Source organism: Oryctolagus cuniculus, chromosome 2 (assembly GCF_051225735.1).
Source record: "Oryctolagus cuniculus isolate XC-2025 breed Fujian yellow rabbit chromosome 2, ASM5122573v1, whole genome shotgun sequence".
Lineage (NCBI taxonomy): Eukaryota > Metazoa > Chordata > Mammalia > Lagomorpha > Leporidae > Oryctolagus > Oryctolagus cuniculus.
The window spans coordinates 158,683,067-158,705,886 of record NC_142868.1 but is presented as its reverse complement, the minus strand read 5'-3'; positions in this window follow the sequence as shown (position 1 = coordinate 158,705,886).

Genomic DNA, 22,820 nt, shown 5'->3' with positions numbered 1-22,820 from the left:
TCTCAAACCCATGGCTGGCGCTGTGGCACAGTGGATTAATCCTCTGCCTGCAGCACCAACGTCCCATTGGTGTACCAGTTCAAATCTCGGCTCCTCCTCTTCCGATCCAGCTCTCTGCTGTGGCGTAGGAAAGCAGGATAAGATGGCCAAAGTGCCTGGGCCCCTGCACCTGTGTGGGACACCCAGAGGAAGCTCCTGGCTCTCAGTATTGGATCAGTCCAGCTCTGGCCATTGCGGCCATTTGGGGAGTGAACCAGCAAATGGAAGACCTTTCCCTCTGTCTTTCCCTCTCACTGTGTGTAACTCTACATTTCAAATAAATAAATATTTTAAAAAATTCTCAAACTCTAGAGCTCACTGAACTTATAGGAAATATGGTCTTTTGTTTTTCCTAGTTTGCTTGCAGAATAAAGTAACAGAAAATGTTGGGATAGAAAATAGCAAGGGAATGAAAGAAATAAGATGTCCATATCTAGCCAGAGAACCTAAAATAAGAAAATTAAAATATTTGCTATTTTTTTATTAGAAAATCAGAGTGACAGAGAGAGGGAGGGAAGGATGGGGAGAAGAAGCAGGGGAGAGGGAGGGGGAGAGGGATGGAGAAATGGAGGTAGGGAAAGGCAGGGAATCTTCCATGTGCTCCCCAAATGGCTACAAATCCAGACCAAAGCCAGGAGCCCAGGAATTTCATCCATCTCCACACATGGGTCATAGGGGTCAGTGTACTTGTGTCATCATCCATTATCTTCCATGTGCATTAATAGGAAGCTGGGTGGGAAGGAAAGCAACCAGGATTCACATCATGGCTCTTGATAGGGAATGCTGGCATCACACGCAGCAGTTTAACCTGCTATGCTATAATGCTGTCCTGCAAAATGAAATGTTGGCACCCATACAACTGGAAAAAGTGCTTAATAATAATGTAGATGTGCTCTCTTACCAACTAGGACACATTTCCCTTTACTTAAGCAACATAGTTAGCATTATTTAAAAATTAAGTAGAAAACTGGAGAAAGAGGTTTTTAGTCCTCACATGTAACAAATCTAGACTGGAGTATTCAAATATCTCATTTCATTAGATAGGAGAAAAACATTAAAATGTGTGTATCCTGTGCGTTTAGAAAGACAAAAAAATATTGAGGTCATCTTAAGGACTCTGCCATGTGAACTCCCTGCATCCTCATCGTACTACTTTCATACTTGGCGTGGAGCAAACAGCTCATTCCACCAAGTTGCCGTTTTCTTAGAAAAGTGTTTTCTTCAGGAATGAATGAAATACACTTTACCATAAAATAACTACAAGTTAGATTTGGAGGACTACATCTCCTTTTAGCTTAGAAGAATCGTCATCTACCTGCCCTTTTTTTCTTTTTTTTTTTCTTTTTAACTATAAGAATCATTATTCCTGCCTGTCTGGAAATAGCAGATGTCACAGACAAGAAGAAACTCGTTAAGTCATGTGTCACAGAAAGAGCAGGTGTGCCTTCAAGGAAAAAAAAAATCTTGTTTTCATGCAATTATCTTTTTTAATGAAAATAAATGAAGGAGAAAAGCTCACAAGACCATATCAACATCAGCATCTTCGCTCTCTTTCCCTCTCCCAAACATTTTCCTCTGAAACTAAAGCAGCTCTTTAACCTCTTTAATGCTTGAATTGTCTACTCAGTAAGCACTCTTCAGGATAAGTACTGGAATCTGAAAAGATTCGTACTGATTGAGCTTCAAAAGCAGCCATTCAACCTCCTAAGAGCAACTTTTTGAAATTAACAATTTAACAGTCAGTAGATTACAACAGGATGGGAGAAGAGAGAAAAGAAGGCATCAGAAATGCAAAGAGAATCTTAGATAATAGATGTGAGAGGGCATTCTAAATACAGTGGCCCCAAATGTATTTTATACCATAATTCAAGAGATCAGATGAGGATATAATTAGAACATTATAGTCTAGAATAAGAAATTAAGATATGTGGATCAGAGGCAAGGTTAAAGTCTTTCATAATTACACTCTTGCTCCATTTATATAAAAAAGAACAATGAGAAAATTACAGTGATTCGGTGAGAAGTGTAAAAACAGTGGAAACCTTGGAAACTAGATGGCTGGTACTATGAGAAATTCACCAGTGTCAAAACTCAATGAACCTGTGAACCTGTTCATGAGTGTGGTGAATGGGGATGTGCTAAGGATTGTGTTCTTCATTTTTTCCTGACATTTTAAATAGCCTCACCTTTGCTCACTTATTCTTCTACCGAGAACACCTTCTGTCTCTACAAAACTTATCTATATTTTATCACTCTCTATTCATGACCCCTTCTCTGTATACTATTCAATGGTGTCAAAAAACAGGGCATGAAAATTGATGATGCCTCTGTAGGTGTTGGCTTACAAGATGCTACCGGTTGGATCAGATGACTAACATTTATGTTTTAAAAAATGTAATAATATAAAAATTAAGTTGATGAGAATTATGGAAATTCAAGAAAAAGATAGGGGGTCTAGAGTAGAGTAGTTAGAAAAGATCAGTTGAAGATGATGAGCTTAAGGTTTGTTTAGAAGGTAGAAGATACAGACACATACGAGAGGAAGAGGGATAGGACAGTGAGGAGGGCAGTGGGGTTAGAGTAGTATGGGGCAGGGGTGAAGGTGTGTGGAGGGAATGGGGGAATCAAGTCACAAGAGACAAATCCAGAGGTATAATGATGGGAGTATGAAATGTTCATAGAAGGAAGACTAGGCTGAACTTTTAAATATGTCAATCAGATCATAGCTCTTCTTAGTTAAGAGCTCTCCCATGGTTTTTCATAGTAATTAGAATAAAATGCAAATAACTTATGAGATCTTCAAGGTCTTACACAGGGTGGCGAAGTTGTTGCTTATCACTCAGTTGTCGTCTCCTATCACTATCTGTTGTGTTCATTCCAATAAAATCATTGACCTCTTATTTCTTGAGCAACACCAAGTTGGTTACACTTTAGAGCTCTGGATTAGCCTTGTCCTCCTACAGGAATGCCTTTCATTTTCCCCATCTTTGCATGCCTGATTCCTTAATATCACTGACATCTCAGCACAAAGGCTCTCTCACAGAAGCCTTCTTTGGCCAGTTCTTCCAGTTTCTCTCTTCCCTGTAAATCCTTCGTTATTCTTAGCAAGTCATTGCTTCTAAAAATTTCTATTTATTATTAAATTGTTCAGCATTTCTTCTCCCACTCCAAACTCAGATACAATGTGGTCCATAGGGGAGAACAGACCCTTCTATCTTGCCCACTGCTATAGCTCTTGTACCCAGCACAGGTTCTAGCTTGGTGCTACAAAAAGTACTTGATTTAGAAACCGTTTTTTTTTTTTTTTTAATCAGTTTTTCAAAATGTAAACCAACCCAGTGCATTCTAAATCAAGAATGGTTTTCTATTCAAACACAATTAACCAAACTAAACAATGTGTGTAATGATATAGTTGATTTATGTTCTGGTTATGGGTTATTATTGTTCACAGGCCATACTTTGGGTAGCATTGATCTAGTTTATCAGAGAGGCTGGAAGGTTTTGTTCTAGCAGAAGCCACAAGAAAAATGATTTAATAAAATATTTGACAGTTGTGATAGATTTTTTCCAATTACTTTTAAGGTAACATAAATGATAATTTGTCAGTACAAAATAATCTCTTGGACATAGTTTGTGAGAAGTAAGGTGGTGGCATCAGAAAAGTCTGTGTTGTTCCACAAATAGCTACTAAAGCTGGGAGAGAGGAGAGACTGAGTGGAAAGGCAATTCACTGAAGCAGGAGGCTGCACTTGATATCTGAAATCCATAAGGATGGAATTATCACCTAGAACACCAAAGTGCCTAGGAGCCAGGAAACATGGGAACGTTATAATGACATCTAGCCAGGGTGTTATTTTGTCTTTCCACAAGAGACCGGAATAAGGTACACCAAACAGATAAAGAAACTAAGGGGGCCGGCGCCGCGGCTCACTAGGCTAATCCTCCGCCTTGCGGCGCCGGAACACCGGGTTCTAGTCCCTGTCGGGGTGCTGGATTCTGTCCTGGTTGCCCCTCTTCCAGGCCAGCTCTCTGCTGTGGCCAGGGAGTGCAGTGGAGGATGGCCCAAGTACTTGGGCCCTGCACCCCATGGGAGACCAGGATAAGTACCTGGCTCCTGCCATCGGATCAGCGCAGTGCGCAGGCTGCGGTGGCCATTGGAGGGTGAACCAACGGCAAAGGAAGACCTTTCTCTCTGTCTCTCTCACTGTCCACTCTGCCTGTCACAAAACAAAACAAAACAAAACAAAACAAACAAACAAAAACCTAAGGGCAGAAAGTTTTTCTGGCTTGGAAACACCTTTATTTATCTCAATAATTAGAGATGATGAATGTTTCCCAAAGGGCAAATCAGAATTTGAAGATTCCCAATAAATTATTAAAGTAACAATTGTTAAATACTTATCGAGTACTGCCCATGTGATAGGTACTGTAACACACCCATGATATCAATGGGTTCTCTCAACCTTTATTTGGTCAATAACTGCTAATATCCATTTTAATTGAGATATCAAGAGGGAGCAAGAGACTATATCAGTGTTTGAACCCAAATTGTCCTAAATGAGTCTATGCTGTTAACGTCTATACATACAAACTATGTAAGAAACTCAATCACAAAGATCCATAGAGAGAAAAAACAGGGAAGATATCCAGAAAAGGCTTTGAAATATCCATATATCATTGGACAAGTCATGGCTTATAATTGAAATTGAATATAGGGTCAAAAGTATCCTCAAAATAATTTGCAGTTTAAGATCTGTAAAGCCTAAATGTCTACAAGTAGGGATTCCTTTCTTTGGATCTTGAAAGCTTTTCTGTTAACAAGATCTCATAATAAGAAGGAAGGAATAAAAATTTCCAAACTTATATCCTGTTGCATCAGAATCTTTGAATGTGGCAAAGTGCATTTTTACAAGCATCCCCTCTCATGTGACTGAAACACTGCTTCTCATTCCTTATGAAGAAATAGTTGGAGGTGAGCTCAATGCAGACTGATGCAAGAAAGGAAAAAATGAAAGCATTACACAGAAACACTTTCCACATTTTTTCTAGGTACAACCCTAACAAGGAGAATTTTTAACACTGCCTATGTCTTGCAGGGCACTGAGGGACTTTGCAGCAAACTGGAGGCGTGTACTAAAAAGTAATTGTGTATTCGGCAGGTCCTACTTTGTCCTTTGGAAGAGTAAGTGTCCTGGGGAGAGGAAACCTGAGTGAATACAATATTATCCTTTGGACAGACAGCTGGAAGCCAACTGTAACCCTCAGCGCATGTTGAACAGCATAAACAAGATCACACCAAAGTGAATAGACATGGCTTTTTGAGCAAGTTCTTCATATCAAAATCATATATATTATGGAATTTTTTTCCTAATGATGAGCTGCTATTCTGCTGACATTTTGGCATGTCACTGTGACTCTTGAACTTATAAAAAAGAAAAATGAAACCACATAGCAGGTATCCTTGAAACATGAACTAATACTGGAAAAAGCTCAGAAAACATGTACTGTTAAGTTGAGGATCCACTTCCTGTTCTTCTATTTGACATTTGTGACTTTGAGCACAATTTTTATAGCATGCCATGTTCACTGGTCATATATTGAATAATGTGTATGCCATAAGATTGTCAATATCCATTATCTGTTCTTATTGCCTTCAAGTTAATTTAATGTGCAAGTGTTTGGGAGGAGCAATACCAAGACTATTTTAAAAACATCGATATTGTAATTATAAAATGTTTTACTTTTTATCCAAAGATCTGGATTCAATACAGGAATATACTGGGTCATTTATATCATTAGATAATGGTGATTCTGATAATAACACTGCATATGTAATGATTGCAAATTCTAAATGTAAGTATTAGTGGGACAATCCAAATACATATATTTTCACTGAATTTAAGGGCATTTACACAAAAATTATTTTGCTACTTAATTCAGAATTATAAAATGAAAAATTCATAATTATAAAAATGAAAAGAGGATTATGCCAGATGTTTCCCTAAGGTTGGCACACAATCATTGGAGGACTATATGGTTATTTATTGAGAGCAGGTCTAGATATAATCTTTTTAAATTTTTATGGTAAGCTTCAGAAAATTTATTTTTCTTGCAAGATTTCAAAATGTTATTATTTGCGCTGTACATGCAAGCAGGCAAGAAAACTTAATTGTCGTCAATTGCTAGGGAGGGATATTCCTAGGAGAAACAACTACTGGGAAAATGAGAGAAGACATTTCCATTTAGTGTGTGTGTTATCTTGTTGTACAATACTGAACGCACAGAGTGTGGAATTCATTATAATTAGTGTGCGCTAAATTCAAACACTGGTATTTCTTAAACATAAATTTTGGATACTTATCTGGAATTCATGTACGCAATCTGTGCTACCTAATCGGCAAAGTGGTACAGGAATTGTTGATATATTTGCTGTTTCACAAATGAGAAAGTAGATGAAAAGTACAGTCACCAAATGAGAAGAAAGATGGGGGGGAAATAGTAGATACACATTTGTAAACTTGCAATGTGTTTTGGGTTTGCTAGACAGAGTTTAAAATCATTTTTCATTTCATCTAAATAAATCTTTGTAGTCGGGGTTATATGAGTACATTTAAAGGGATATAATCTACAAAATGCTTCAAATCACTTAACTTTCTTCCTCCCAGATACATTTAGTGTGGCTGGCAGGTTCTGTTCAGGAAATGAAAGTTTCTAAATTGTAACTGGTTTTATCAGAGGACGAATCCTCCCTGAGAGAGCGCAGGGGTGTGAGGAAGGGCCTCGGCCTGCAGCTCTGCAGACTGTGTCATCCTGCTGCCAGCAGGAGCATGGATCCAAAAAGGAAATGTGCACGCTGACGCTGACGGACGCCTTCTCTTTGTTCTTTCCCAGATGCGAGGTTTCAATGGTCTGGCTTGCTCCCTTGGCCTTGGATGCCCACAGTACAGATAAGATATGGAAAGGAAAACTAAATCTTTGAGCCATTTCATTAAATGTTTAATTGTTGGTGATGCGTGACTTTTTGGTTCTTACAGCTTTATAGAGGATCTCAGAGAAGATTTTGGGGATGTTAGGTCTCTATTCACTGTATCTAATCTCTGCCTAAGCAGGCAGCCTGCTTAGATCTATTTCGGGGCATGGGAAGCAATGGAGTCAAAGGTGCAAACTAGCATAAAGATGATTTATTCTAGTAAGACCTAGGCAATGCATCCCTGTCACTCTGTCAGCTGTCAAAAATGCCAGTGGCTCTTTTATTTACTTGTTGCAGTACATACTCATGGAAATCATCAATCTTTCGAACTGACACTTTAATTAAAAACTGAAGGGAAGTGGTTGGTATGAGTCTGTGCATGTGTGTAAGCATATATGTGTGAATGTGTGCACTTATGTTGCAGTTTGTGTATACGTGTACTGACCTATTTATAATATGCACACATTTGCGAATGTCGTTTCACTTCATGCACATCTGAAATTGTAATGAATATACATATTCTTTAAAGGTGACCCTATTGTAAATTCTTTCAAAAACAAATATTTCTTTCAAAAAGCAAATAACCCACCTTTTAAAAAATTGTTATAGCTTGTTCACTTTTAATTAAGAAAACTGTGGACGTATCAATGACTCTGGCCAGGCCAAAGGACAGTTGCATCAGAGGATGCTCTCAAGTGGGCTAGCAAAACCATGTCTTAGGTCTTTGCCTATGTGTGAGCTCTGGATGATTATTCCATGCAGGATCCTCACTCAGAAAAAATGACAGTATTTCTGGTTTCCTTCCCATCTTTGTTATCAGTGGCATTCACCATCATGGGCCCAATTCCCTCCCTTCTGTTATTCCCTGGGTAATTGGTAATATCTGGCACTCATTTGGGTATGACTTCTTCATAAAAGGAACTTCTCCTTTTAATCCTCAGACTCCAAAAGAAATCTCATTTTAAGGAATGGTCTGTAGTTAATTTTCATGCAGGGTAAAAGATTTGCTGAGAGATTTCAAAAGGAATTTCCTTAGCCAGGGCAAAGTCATGATCAATATAAGTGGTCGTCTATGGGTGTGACAGATTCCAGTAACATAGTCAGTGATGACACAAAGAAAAAACTTCATTCTCCAAAGATCTGGCACTCTGGTTGTTACCTCCCAACAGGGTAAAGAGGTACATGAGTTCTCTATATAGTTCATGGAAATACACATTATGAAAAGACTACGCATAAATTTCCTAATTTCACAAGGAAATAAAATTCCATTTTCTGTCAACTTTCTGAAGTCCCCTCATATGTGATGTGTTGGCAACAATGCAAAGAAGTGTGTGACTTTTATTAGCTGAAAACTAAATTATTTGCCTACATTTTTTCTGTGTACACACCATGACAATTCATCCAGAACTCCCCACGTGCCTGCTATGAAAGACCCTTGTTCAACAATGTAGAGTCACCTCTTCATGTGGAAAAAAGAAAGGGTGGAACTGAAGAGGAAAGTTTCAGGTCAGTTTCCAGGAATAGAGAAGGAGGTTGTGATGGCCAAGGAAGGGATCATCTACTCTCGGGGTCTTCTGGACAACAGAGTATTACAAAGAGAGAAGTAAGTGCCATTTTAGGAACTACAACAGGAAAATTAATTCTGAAGTAGGGCAATGAAGTAACTCTGATCCTGTTTTGTGTGTTTTCAGGCTGAATATGGAACAATAAATGTATGCTGGTAATACTCTCACACTTCCAAACTTTTTCTCCTGCAGGTGGATCATATTGAACATATTAGATAAACCATGGCATCTTGGCAATTGTCACCTCCCAGAATGATGGAGGTGGACATAAGTTGGTGAAGGTTGAAGAAAGGGTCCATAAGAGAGACTTGTGTCAAAGTGGGTGATGATACATGAACATGGTGCACTTCAGAGTTATGGGAAATTGAATGGAAATGACTTGTATAAAGCTGAAAGTAGACTTTTGTTGGAGCTCCTCTGTATTAGTGTGCTAGGACTATCATAACAAAATACCAGTGTTGGGGTTAACAACAGAAATTAATTTTCTCATAGTTCTGGAGACTAGGACTTCAAGATTAAGGTGTCGTCAGAGGTGACTTCTTCCATGGCCTTTCTCCTTAGCTTACAAATGATCACTTCTTGCTGCTGCTTTATGTCCAAGTGTGCTCATGTACTAATCCCCTCTTCTTACTAGAGCAAATCAGATAGGTTTTGGAGCCTATCAATTTAATTTAATCACCTGCTTAAAGACTTCATCTCTAAATACTGTCACAATATGAAGTACTAGGGGGTTACATCTTCAGTATTTAAATTTTGGAGGGATGTAATTCATCCCATAATGTCCATTTTACCTTATAATCCAAGTGCCATTACGAACCCTTTTGCATTATTTATACAAACACACACACCTATACTTTTTGTTTGTTTCTTTTTAAGCATTTTAGCAATACTGGCTCTAGGATACCATTCTATGTAATTGCATTTCTACCTACTCTGCCATCTCCACTTTTGGTTTTATTAAGCTATTATTGGTAGCTACCTCTGTACTATGGCTCCCTAGTCAAATGTTCATGTCCACTTGATATTGGTTGGGATCAGGAGTCGCAAGGTAATTGCTTGTGGGAATGAGTCAACAACACTTACATGATGAAACTAGCCCAGAATAGGCTAACAGTTATGTGGGACATCTGGGGAATTGGAAATTAGTGAGCATGTGGCCTTGCTAAGAGGGAGAGTGCTGGCTTGCTCGAGAAGAGTCGGGTCATGTGAAAATCCTTGCAGTATAAAAATCTAAGCTTTCAAGAGAAGGTAGGAATATAGATTTTAATTGAATACTTATAATTTTTAAATTTTGTGAACTATTTCGGTGTAAATAAAATATAAACCCCAAGGATACACTCTTTCATCAATGTTGACTCTTTGATCTGCTAGAGATGCTGTTTCAGAGTCAATATAGAATGCATGGAGACTAGGAAGGGCTAGATTAGCATATTTATTCACAGGGGAGATGGAGACATCTTTATTTTCCAGAATCTGTTTTAGGTAAAGCACCCTGTGTATTTCATTAAAAAAAAATCTTACTTAATATGAAAACTACATGCATGTTCTCAGGCAATTAAAAATTATTTTAAACTACAAATCACAAGGAAAAAGAAAGTAAAAGGAAGTACTCTAAGAAATCAGAACTGATCCAAAAGGCATCACTGAAGTGCAGTGCCTGAGCTGGGTTTAAATACATGAGTACAAGAGTGACTTTTACTTACTCATTTATCTTGCGCTAAGAGACAGAAAGGCCATTGGAGAACTCCCATCTGCTGGTTCTTCCCCACAAATGCCTCCAACAGTTGGGCCAAGCTCAATCCATGTTTCTCATGTGTATGGCAAGAATCCAATTACTTGAAACTCTACCACTGCCTTCTGCAGTGTGTATTAGCAGTAAGTTGGAGTCAGAAGCTGGAGCCAAGATCAAAGCCAGTCACTCTGTTGTGGAATGAGATGTCTTATCCACTAGGCTAAATGACTACTCCCCGAGAAGTGACTTTTACATTCAGAGTCTGATAAAGTTGGAGGTGACAGGTTACTTTTGGGAACCAGTGAAGACTCACTTTAAATCATCTTAGAATGTGGGCGATCCCATAAGATTAAATGACACCTACCAGTTTTTCCATTTTGATATATTTTCTATTTCTGTTTTTTAACCTTGTGTTTTTTGCTTAATTAAGAATATTACTCAAGAAAAGATAGGAATACCACAAAAGCCTTCAGGGGGCGGGAATCATGGCACGGCAGATTAAGCCACCAATTGGGATGCCTGCATCTGAACTGAAGTGCCAATTTGAGTCCTGGCTCCTCCTATTCCAATCCAGCTGCTTGCTACTGTGCATCCTGCGGAAGGCAGCAGATGATGGCTCAAGTGCGTGTGCCCCTGTCACCCATGGACTTCCTGGTTCCAATCCTTCCCATCCCTGGCTACTGAGGGTATATGGGGGAGTAAACCAGCAGTCAGAAGATCTCTAGCTCTTCTCTCTCTCTCTCTTCCAAGTAGATATAAAATAAGTAAATGTTTTAAAAAGTCTTTTTTTTAAGAGGAGACTTCAAAAAGTTCCTGGAAAATAGAATTAAAATAGAAGTATACTTGGGTACAAAAATACTTTGAAATTTATGCATTTTTTTTCATAATATACACTTTCCTTGAACTGTTTTCGGACCCTTGGTATAAAGCAGAAGTCCACAGACTTTCTGTTAGGGGCCATACAATCTCTGCAAATACTCAAGTCAGTAGTAACATGAAATCAGCTACAGACAAAGTAATCAATGAAGTTCTGTCCCAGGAAAGTTTATTTATGTAAGGAAATAGTAGACAAGATTGGGCCCACAGGCCATAGTTTTCCAACCTGGAAAAGACACACCTATGTAGGCTAGGGGTAGGACAAGAAAGAATTATTTACTTACTCTAAACAGTGCCAAGAAGAATATTGGAAGGCCCCAAAGAGTCAGTACATTTTCATGAAACTCTACTGAAGTACAAGAAGGAAAGGAAATGGTACAGCAAGGGGATGATTAATAGATGATTTCTTTTTTTTTTTTCTTTCTTTTCTTTTTTTTTTTTTTTTTTTTTTTGTGACAGGCAGAGTGGACAGTGAAAGAGAGAGAGACAGTGAGAGAAAGGTCTTCCTTTTCCATTGGTTCACCCCTCAATGGCCGCTGCGGCCAGCACGCTGTGGCTGGCAAACCGCACTGATCCGAAGCCAGGTGCTTCTCCTGGTCTCCCATGCGGGTGCAGGGCCCAAGGACTTGGGCCATCCTCTACTGTACTCCCAGGCCACAGCAGAGAGCTGGACTGGAAGAGGGGCAACCAGGAGAGAATCCAGCGCCCCAACCGGGACTAGAACCCGGTGTGCCGGCGCCGAAGGTGGAGGATTAGCCTAGTGAGCTGTGGCACCGGCTGATGATTTCTTTTTAAATGCACAAAGAAATGTGTAGCATTAGTGGGAAAAATAAACTAGTGTGCTGTGTGTAAGGAGACAAGTCAGAGCAAGGCGGTCACATCATCGTGACAAATCAAACATGAAGGTGCATGGGTCCATCGGAATAACAGTAGGTGACTACATGCGCCCATTGCCCTGAAGGGACTAGCAAAGGTGGATGCAGGCTCTTCTTCTCCTGTTTTGATTCTTCTACTGTTTTGATCCAGCAGCTCATCAGCCTCACTAAACCAGGTTTGATTTTCCTTTGAACGGCTGCCCTGAATTTCTTCCTCCATGTCTGATCAACTGCTCCAACCCTGAGAGGCAGACAGCAAAGTGAGAAACTAGGAAAGTAGATGGGCCTCTACTGACGCGGCTATGTGCCTCCTCAGCACCAGTCCCAGTCGACATGGCTCCCGATTTCTGAAAGTGTTCTCTATTCTGGTAAGGTACGAATGATCCCACGGGCACAGTGTGAAGTCCACAAAGTATTAAGCCTTGCAGATGTCATTAAGGCAAAGTTCCCAGCTGAGATAACGAATGCAGCCAGCAGGAGAGCCAGAGAATTGAGTTTATCGAAGGGATTGTTGTAGTCTTATTATCTAGTTTAACAATTTGGGATCACCAAATCACATATCATCATAACTCCCTTCCTGCCAATGTTTTCCTCTCCTCTTTCAAGACCTGCCACTGAATCATTTCACAGTAGGCTTTAATGACAGTGGATATGGGATTCACTGTGGCTTTATAACAAAGCTGCAGCTGCCAGGCTTGTCTAAAGCATTTCAAGGTCCCTTTTCCAAGCACAGTGAAATGAATATCACATCAAAAATAACACCTAGGATTTAAAAGAAGGGTGCCTGGTTACATCTTACAAGAGCCAAATTCTCTTTTAGTTTTTCTTCCAGGGTAATTCCTGATGTCTGTGACAACACCCTCTGTGTGAAGTAGAAGATAAGGTGGGGATTTGTTAGGGTTGAACCAACTCTACTGGTGGTCTCCGTTTACAATGAGCCCTGACATCTCACACATAGGCAGGTAGCACATGGCTCCGTGCCGCACATCTAAGAGTTGCTCAGTAAAAGGGAGGCAGGTTGGATGGATGAATAATTATACATTTCCCTTATGCTTCACAGGACTTGGGAGGGAGCCGGTTAATGTCCTCCTCTTGTCATTTCCTCTCTGCTTTGCAACTACCATATGGATTGGGTTATGTTCCAGAGAGGAATTTTTATTTAGCAACATGAAAACTAGGCAACCTACATTTTTTTTTTCTGTTTTCAGTCAAGTTGGAACCCTTGCTATGGAAATATTTTGTAATGATAGACAACAGGATCATGTTTCTGTACAGCAATCTACCGGCCATGAACCTGAACTTTGGATTTTTGGGGAAAGCTTGCTAAAGCCCATGTGCTGTAATCAGTACTAATCACAAACTTGGAATCACTTTATTATGACACAAGTACCATTCTGTGGCTGGATCTTTTCTCATATTGAGGAGAAGCACGAATGAGGACTCTTCTTGACCATTCTTTCTCCATATCCTCTGCTTTTTCTGTAGCCAATTAAAATCCATGAAATTCAGGACTAAATCCAATAGTTAAATAATTCATTGTATATTTAACAGACAAGATGTACCATTCACTTATTGAACGTGCAATTAAAAACACATAAAATTTTAATTCATACGTTTAATTGGTAGGTTTTGCCAATTATGGCACCAGTGTATTCTTCTCAAAATTTTAACTTCTACATTATGTTTCATTAAAAATGTTAAATTAGAAGAAATGTCATTAAGTATCAGGAAAAGCTGTCACTGAACCTAGCAGGTGGTATCTATTAGCAAAGATACGATCACTCATGGAAAATGTTACAATGGAACCATTTCTTGATCATCAGTGTTAGGCAACATACATACCCTGCAATATTCTATGCCAAAAGCTCAAGCGTATGTTCATGCCAGAAAATTGAGAAGTATCAAAATATAAGAAAAACCATAATGAAATAAACATGAGTTAACACTTATAAGACAATAAAATTGGTAATCTTAAAAAAAAAAACATGTTCTCTAACACACAGGATTACAAAGCTTAATTTATTTTAAATTATTTACTTATTTGAAAGGCAGAGAGACAGAGACAGATATTTCCAATCCACTGGCTGACTCCCTGAGTGCCTGCAATAGTCAGGGCTGAGTGAAGCTAAAGCCAGGAGCTGTAATCCAATGTGGGTCTCCCATGTGTGTGGCAGGAACCCAGTTACCTGCTGCCTGCTCTCCACCTTCCCCCCATCCCCAGGTGTGCATTAGCAGGAAGCTGGAGTGGAGCAGGAACTTGAACCCAGACCCTCTAATACGGGATGTGGCTTCCCAACCAGCATCTTACCTGCTTCACAGTTTAAAATTTTAGAGCTATTGGCTGCATATTCCACCTTCTTGGTTCTGTTCACTTCCCAGGAGGTCTTTCACAGCTAAGGAAATGTTACATCAAAAATCAAGGACTGTGGCAAGTTTGAACCTTTGGTCTGAGCCATAAACGTTATCTTTGCCTCCTTCTGTTTCATGGCACTTAATCAAAGGAAATTTGAAAGTTATATTTACCTCTCTTTTTTGTTTTATTCTTATCCAATTTCTGTATATTCTTTAAATTATATTCATTTATTTGAGCAAAAGAGCACCCCCACGTGGTGGTTCACTGCAATGGCCAAGGCTGAGCTGGAGCCAGGGACTCAATCCAGGTTTCCTATGTGGGTGGCAGGAACACAATGGCTCCAGCCATTACCTGCTGAATTCTAGGCTCTGTGTTAGTGGAAGGCTAGAGTTGGGTGCTGGAACCAGGAATTGAATCCAGGTACTCCAATGTGGGATGCAAACATCTTAAATGCTAGGCTGTCTGCTCCAATTTCTATACTTCCCATACCTCTTGAGTTAAAGACCCTCAGTGGAAAACTATTTTGTACTGTATGCTGTGGAAGATGCACAATTAACATAAGAAAGGCTAGAAATCACAATGTCTCAAGAAAAGATCTAAATTACAGTGCAATTCTGTGCTACCTATGGTTTTACTATGGGCAATGTTTTTTAAGTATTTAAGCGCTAGTGGGTCTGTGAGTTGTAGCAAAGCTTTATTGCATGTGACCAGATTCATCTCTCAGGTGTTTCTGTTTCAGTCGTGAAAGATCTGTGTTGGAAGGAATCCTAAGCGTTTTACAGCCCTGAACTGTAATCATGTAGCTTCTGCTTGAAGATTTTCAAGGAAAGAGAACTTGCTGTTTCATAGACATTACAGCCCATTTATGAAAGGCTTCAATGTTAAGGCAAGTTTTCCTGCCATTTCCAGCTCTCATCCAGCATCAGGGATCTGACTGTGGAAATGAAGCTGGAATTTGGTGATTGTGCAGCAGGATTTCTCAATCTCTGCAATGCTGACATTGTGGACGGTAAGATTCTTTCACGTGAGCAAGGGGGAAAGGCTGCCCTGTGCGTTGCACCGCAGGCTTTTACCCAATAGACGCCAGTAGCATCACCCCCAACCCTTCCATCAGTGCTCCCACCATTTACGACAGTAAAAATCTCTACTGTGGGAAGTAGGAGGGGGCAAAATTGCCCCTGGTTGAGAATTACTGTTAAGAGAATGAGAACATGGATAGTTGATGACAAAGTTTGGGCTCAGATCTGGGCTTCTGTAATTTTATTATTTCCTGTCTCCAACACAGACTCTCTAGAAGCCACTGGTATAGCTATTTAAAAGACATGGCTCCTGGCTGGCCTTATGGCTCAGTGTGTTAGGCTGTTACCTGCAATGCCGGCATCCACTATGGCATCAGTTCATGTCCCAGCTGCTCCACTTCCTATCCAGCTCCCTGCTAAAGCACCTTGAAAAGCAGTGGAAGATGGCCCAAATACTTGTACCCCTATACCCACATACCCAGGTGAAGCTCCTCTCTTCAGCCTGGCCCAGTAGGGAGTTAATCAGCAGATGGAAGATTTCTCTTTCTCTGTCTCTCCCTCTCTAACTCTGCTTTTCAAATAAATAAATCATTTTAAAAACAGAGATGGCCAGGGCTGGCACTGTAGCATAGTAAGCTAAGCTTCCACCTGTGGCACAAGCATCTGGTCTGATTATGGCCTGGGAAAGCAGTAGATGATGGTCCAAGTGCTTGAGTCCCTGCACCCACATGGGAGACTCGAAAGAAGCTCCTGTCTCTAGACAGGCCCAGGTCCAGACATTGTGGCTATTTGGTGAGTGAACCAGTAGATAGAAGGCCTTCCTCTCTGTCTCTCCCTCTCTCTGTCACATGTAACTCTACCTCTCAAATAAATAAATCTTTAAAAAGAGAGATGGCTTTAAATCTTTGAAGAGAGGATCCTCTGTTCCAAGGAAATGTGGGGTGTCACCTGGTGTCACTGGACCCATTCATACACTTTCCTGATACTACGTGCTCACAGACTGGCATTCTGAGATGTATCTGTAAGAGTCTCTTTTCACTAAAATTCCATGACTTGTGTGTTATATAACAAAAAGATTAAAGATTAGACAAACATCACTTCTGCCATTGCATGGCCTGCCTATTAATTCTTGGATAGAAAATCTGGATTTTGCTCTTAGTTGGGATTTTTCTAACTGCACATCCTGCTGTCTTACCTTCCTATATTAACTTTGAAAATATATGCTCATTTTTCTTAGAGTTGTTACTGGGCTTGGGGGGACTTGGGGTGTTTTATTTAACAAATTATGTCACTGAGGAAGGAGAACTTAAGAATCGACTATGTTTTGAGTAGTCTACCCAACCCGATTTTTCTCCATGAGCACTACTATTTTTAGTGATCAATTTTGTGGAATGCAAGGCTTCTCAGGAATGTGTGTATTGTGTTATAGCTGTTAGAACTTGCAGTTTGAAAAAGCCAAGTAGTGTCAAAAGGCTTATAAAAATAGTCCCAGATTTCTGTCTTGAAACCTTTAGAACCTTTTTTTTTTATCATTGGTGTTCTAAGATTTCATGATGTGCCTTTTTGTGGGTCTTTTTTCAATCATTTTGCTGGACACTCAGTGGGTACTTTTAATCTGGAGTTATGTGTTTCTCAGTACTGGGAAATTTTCTTGTTTAATTTCTTTGATAATTCTCCTCTTATCGTTTTTTCTAGAACATCTATTAATAAAATAAAAGAGAAGGTTTAAATGAAACTTCCTTAGTTACATAATCCAAATCATAAAAATAGAAGTGAAAGGAGAATGATGCCAGATGTTAGCTGAAGGGTTGGCATATATTTGTTGGAAAGGCTATGGAAGTATATTGTAAGCAAATTTAAGTATTATTTGTTTAAATTTTTCAAAAGCTAAAAGACAAAACAACTAAGATTGTTTCAAAAGCTCATTATTTAATAGTGAGTTTGTTCAAACATGAGGAAATTTTGAGTATTAAGAGTTGCTAGGAAGGAGCTGGCACTGTAGCATAGAAGGGTAAGCCACTGCCTGCAGTGCCTCATCCCATATGGGCACCGGTTCGAGTCCTGGGTGCTCCACTTCTGATCCACCTTCTTGCTAAAGCACCTGAGAAATTGGAGGAGGATGGCAAGTTCTTGGGCCTCTGCATCCACATGGGAGATGTAGAGCAAGCTCCTCCTGCCTCCTGGTTTCAGCTTGGCCCAGTCTGGCCTTTGTGGCCATTGAGGAGTGGACCAATCTCTCTCTCTCTCTCTCTCTCTCTCTCTCTCTCTCCATCTCCCGCTCTCCCGCTCTCCCGCTCTCCCGCTCTTTCAAATAAATTTAAAAAAATTGCTAGGAAAAGATGAAATAGGATCATATGCATGGAGAAAATGAGGAGATTGCATATACACAGTGAGCTCCTTGCCAGCCAGAGCTGCCAAACCCTAGGTGGTAAGGGTATGGGTTGATATATATGTTATAGCATCCCCTACTCTAGAGAATTGTTCTGGTCAACCAGAAGCTGCCTCTCCCAAGGGGCTATGCACCAGTGCTTAGGAATCAGAATTCAGACAATGAATCGTTGACATGGGATTAAAAAGGGAACCTTGCCACAAAGATTGATCAGTGGGGCAATCTGCACTCTAGAGTTCTCCCCCTGTGCCAGCCTGAAAAGAAGTCTCTCATTGGACCAGATTCTTGGCAGGTTTATTATCCTGCCATTTCTGGCATTTCAGCACTCTCCTGAAAGTGCTCCGACAGTCTCTGATTTGAACTAGAATTTCTATCATAGAAGCTCTATATGGATGGTCTTCCCCAGTGGACATGATGTATAAGAAAGTTCAGTAGCCACTGGGATATCACTGGACATGGCTCAAGTAGTTCATCTTCGGCTGCTTCAGTTTCTCTGGACAAGAGATCCCTTCACTGATACTTAGTGTGTGTGATCAACTGGCAGGCTCTCTGGATCTGAGGGGGCAGGGTCTACAGAGTCATTATTCGTGGGAAGTATCATTTTATCCCCCTTTTCAATCTCTTCATCCTTGACCATTTTAAGTCGAATATATTTGCTTCCAGGAACTCTGAGAGTTCAGTTAAAAGACAAAACAAAACAAAAAGAACAAACCTATCATCTCTTGGCTAATGTCAGCATGGGTAAGGGTCAACAAACATTTGATTTCATTTGTGGGTTCAAACAAGCCCCTTATTTTATAGTCTTCTCATTTTATGTCATCCTTCTGGAATACCCTTGCTTTTTACTAGCCCCACTGGTGAATATTTTGTTCAGAATACATCTTTCTACAATATTATATTTATTTAGCAAAAGCTGTTATAGAGCCAACTATCTGCCAGTTTGTGTTTAAATACTCTGCAAGTACATCTCATTTCAATATCACGGTAATCTGTGAGACCATGTTGCTACCCCCTTTAACAAATGAGCAAACGAAGCCCATGCCACTTGCTCAAAGTCCTCAGCTACTTCCTTGCAGTGCTAAGTTTCGAATTCAGAAAATTTGATACTGAAGTCTTTGTTTTTAGGGTCTGCTATTGTGCCTCCAGTGTTGGATCATTTGCCATTTTGCTAAATCTTCAATATGATGTGGGATTATAAATATCTGAATCTGTTGAAGGTGTGATTTCTTTTTTCTCATCATCTTGTTTTGAAGTAAATTTCAACAGAAAGTGTCTCACCAGATTTTTTTAAAGTTGCTCTTGTGGTTAAAGCTTTAGGTTGGGCAGAGTTGTTTTCCTTAAAGCTTAACAGCTGGTTAGAGGGCAGCTTTAGAACAGAACAACTCAGAATGAAATGAATAAAACATCTGGCTGTGTTGGATAGAACCTCAGGGCTTTTTATGTTCTCTCTCAGTCTAGGGAAGTCACCTGATTTATTTTAGAAAAAAATTATTGAAATATAACATATTTATGTAAGTAAATTATAAAGAAGCAATATATTTTAGGAGCACCATACAATATATTTTTATACCTCCCGCCATTCTGCTCAAGCTGATTCCGCCTCTTCTGAAGCCCATCACCTTACACCTACCTATTTCCTGTCAGTACTGAAGAGTTTGCATTTCCTAGAATTCCATAAAAATGGGATCAGGACTCATGGAGTGTGTACCTTTTTGGTCAGTCTTTTTGCTCAGAATAATTATTTTGAGGGTCATCCATATCTTTGCCAGTATCAACTGTTTCTTTGTTTCTATTGTTGAGTAGTGACCAATTATGGGGTATAGCACATATGTTTATCTATTCCTCTGTTGAATATTTGGCTTGTTGGGCAGGTTTAGCTTTTACAAATACAGCTGCTAGGAACTTATCTATAGAAGGCTTTTTAAACACGTGTTTTCATTTCATTTGAAAAACACCTAGAATTGGAGCAGCAGGATCTGTGGGATATACATTCAACTTTTTAAGTACCAGACTTTTTTTCAAAGTGGTTATACCATTGTGCATTTTTGTCAGTAATGTATGAGCACTGCAGTTTCTCCACACCCTTTTTAACACTTGGCATTATCAATCTCAATCTTAGAAATCTTGATAGGTTATAGCATCTTTGTTAAGGTTTTAATTTGTCTTTTCTTAAGGACTAATGATGTTGAGCATTTTTTTTTCAGGTGCTTATTTATCATCTATACACCTTCTTTGGTAGGTGTTAGTTGACATTTTTTAGTTTTTTAAATAATTTTTTAAATTTATATAAGCTGAACAAATTTTACATATATCATATATACAGATTTAGGAGCTTAGTGATACTTCCCAGCCTACCTTCTTTCCCACACTCCCACCCTCCCTCCTCCTTCCTTTCTTATTCTTTAATTTTTACAATGACATACTTTCAGTTTATAATCATAAGCTTAACCCTTCACTAAGAATTTGATTTTTTTCTTATTGAGATTTGAGTTATTCTTTACATCAGATACACCCTTTGTATCTTTTCCTCCAGTTTGTAGTTTGTCTTATCATTTTATTTTCATAAATCATATTTGATAGCAGTTTCTTTTATTGGTTGCAAAACCTAAGCCCATATACAAAATTAGGAACACATTTAGATGCCTCTTTTGAAAGAATGTTTTAGTCTTCTCTAAACTCAGTTTAAAAAAACAAAAATGTACAATTTTTTAAATACTAGTTTAAAAACTTAAAAGTGCAGCAATATACTCAGTTTCCTGTTCCACGAAATGGTGCAATTCCAATTCAAACCTGGTAAAGTCACCAAATTGAATCAAACAAATGCATACACATTTGCACTACTTGAAGCTAATGTTCTCTAGTAAATGTTAGTTTACAATTGAAACACAAGAAGAAAAATAGAATTATCCCAGTAGAGGCCCATTTGTCATCTCAATGGGTGCAAGTAGGTATGGAGAGTCTAGAAGAAACTCAACTAGAAGGGGTACAATCCACAATATCAAGACAACTTGGACTTCAGGGGTTTCACCAAAGTGTGTAACCCTAATTCTCATTGACTTTGTTATTCCTACATTTAGTGAATACCTCATAGTTTTTAACAGTGCTATCCAAGGAACAGTGCTGAAGTTTAGTGAAGTCAGATTTATACGCGTTTATTTGTAGAATAAAACCAGCGCAAGATAGGTACAGATTTGAATCTACATCTCCAATACCTGCAGGTTCTTACTTATCTAGGGGTGAGAGTCTCACCCTACCTTCCCCAAATAAAAACACACATGCCTTCATCCTGAGGGACCTCACTGGGAGCAGCACCTATGCCTCACCTTCAAGAACATTTCCACTAGTACTAGTACTGTGGGAAGGTAAATTTCTGAGGCAGTTTTGGGGAAATCCTATGTGGGTCTTGGCTCTATCTAGTCCCAGGTTCTTTCCAAGTCCCTAATAGAGTCTATTTTTCTTCCCCCTTTTCCGTGAAATGCAAGGATTCAATCTACTTTCTTCTCCTTTGGAAATTGTTAATACTCTCTAGGCCTTTTTGGTTCCTTTGCCTAGCAAGCCTGCCTGCAGAGAAGTCAAATTTCTGTTTTCTCTTTCCTAGTGTCCTGAAGAAGAGCACACAGACCCTTTTTATTTTAAGAAGTTTAGTGCTAATCACTATGGGGAAACAGATGGTAATAGCAAAAATAACATTACCAGAACAGTCGCAAACATTCCAGAAGTTTTATAAAATGGTTCCAATTGTATTCTCTCATCCATGGCTCTTTGATCCCCTAAAACAAGAATAACCAGGAGCAGGCCTGTGGCACAGTGGTTAAGTCGCTGCTTGGGACACCGGTAACTATATTGGCATGCCTGGTTGTGTCCTGGCTCCTCCACTTTGGATTTGGCTGCCTACTAAGGAACACCCTGGAAGGCAAAAGATGATGATTCAAGTACTTGGGTGCCTGCTACCCATGTGAGGGAGCCAGAGACAGTTCTGGGCTCCTGGCTTCAGCCTGGCCCAGCCCTGGCTATTGCAGGCATTTGGTATTCTCAATCTCCCTCTCTGTTTCTCTCACTCTCTTTGCCTTTCAAATACATAAAAATGATAGTAAAGAAAAAAAATTTTAAAATAAACAGTCTGGCATTTTCTGTTTTCATTGTTTGTAGGTGGGGCTCCTTATCCACCTCTGGCAAAGGGTGCATTCTTTGGCAGTTGCCCTGCTTTCTAATCGGAGAATGCGACAAGCCCTGACTATTCAACAAAGGGATGCCCTGTGTTCCCCTAAGTGGGAAGTCTATCTCTGCAGCCATTACAACTTTGTTGATAACCATGGTTATAGTCTGTATATTTCTACAGAAAAACTTGGGGGCTGCACAGTTCAATCCATACTAGGAAGTCCCTGGGAAATAAACAGAATTTAGATGTGGGGTCCTATTAAAGGAATTTCTAGAGGCTAGGAACACACAGAGAGAGAAACTCTTTCAGTTTGTGGGAATGAACAGCTGGTTTCTGGGGTTATTTTGCTTCTGCGAGTTCAGAGGTAGAATGCAGGTGAGGTTGGAGTCAGTCCAGGATTAAGACAGCCAAACGAAAAGATTCCAAATTGTAGACACACTGGGGAGTTACACACAGAAGGCTGGACTTGGAAATGAACTGTTGACTTGAGTCAGTGAGAAACACCAGAAAGGTAAGTCACAATGGTCACCCTGAGTTAGGCTCACAGGGACAGAGACACTGATGTGAGGAACAGGGTTACAGAGTCAGGCTAGCAGCCTGCAGTGTATCCCTGAAGGTTTTCTACATGCAGCACCCACATCTGCCAGCAACTTCTCTTTCACCGGGTCTGGCTTAAAGCAAGCTCCTTACGTTGTCACTTGAACCTGCTGTGTGAGTCCATAGGAGGGTAGAGGTGGCAGAAACATTAAGCGATCCTCTAGTTCAACTTTCCCCTTTTAAACACCTAATGAAAAATAAATGCTTGTGAAAAATATAGTCATGACCCAAGGGGAACCTTGTGAT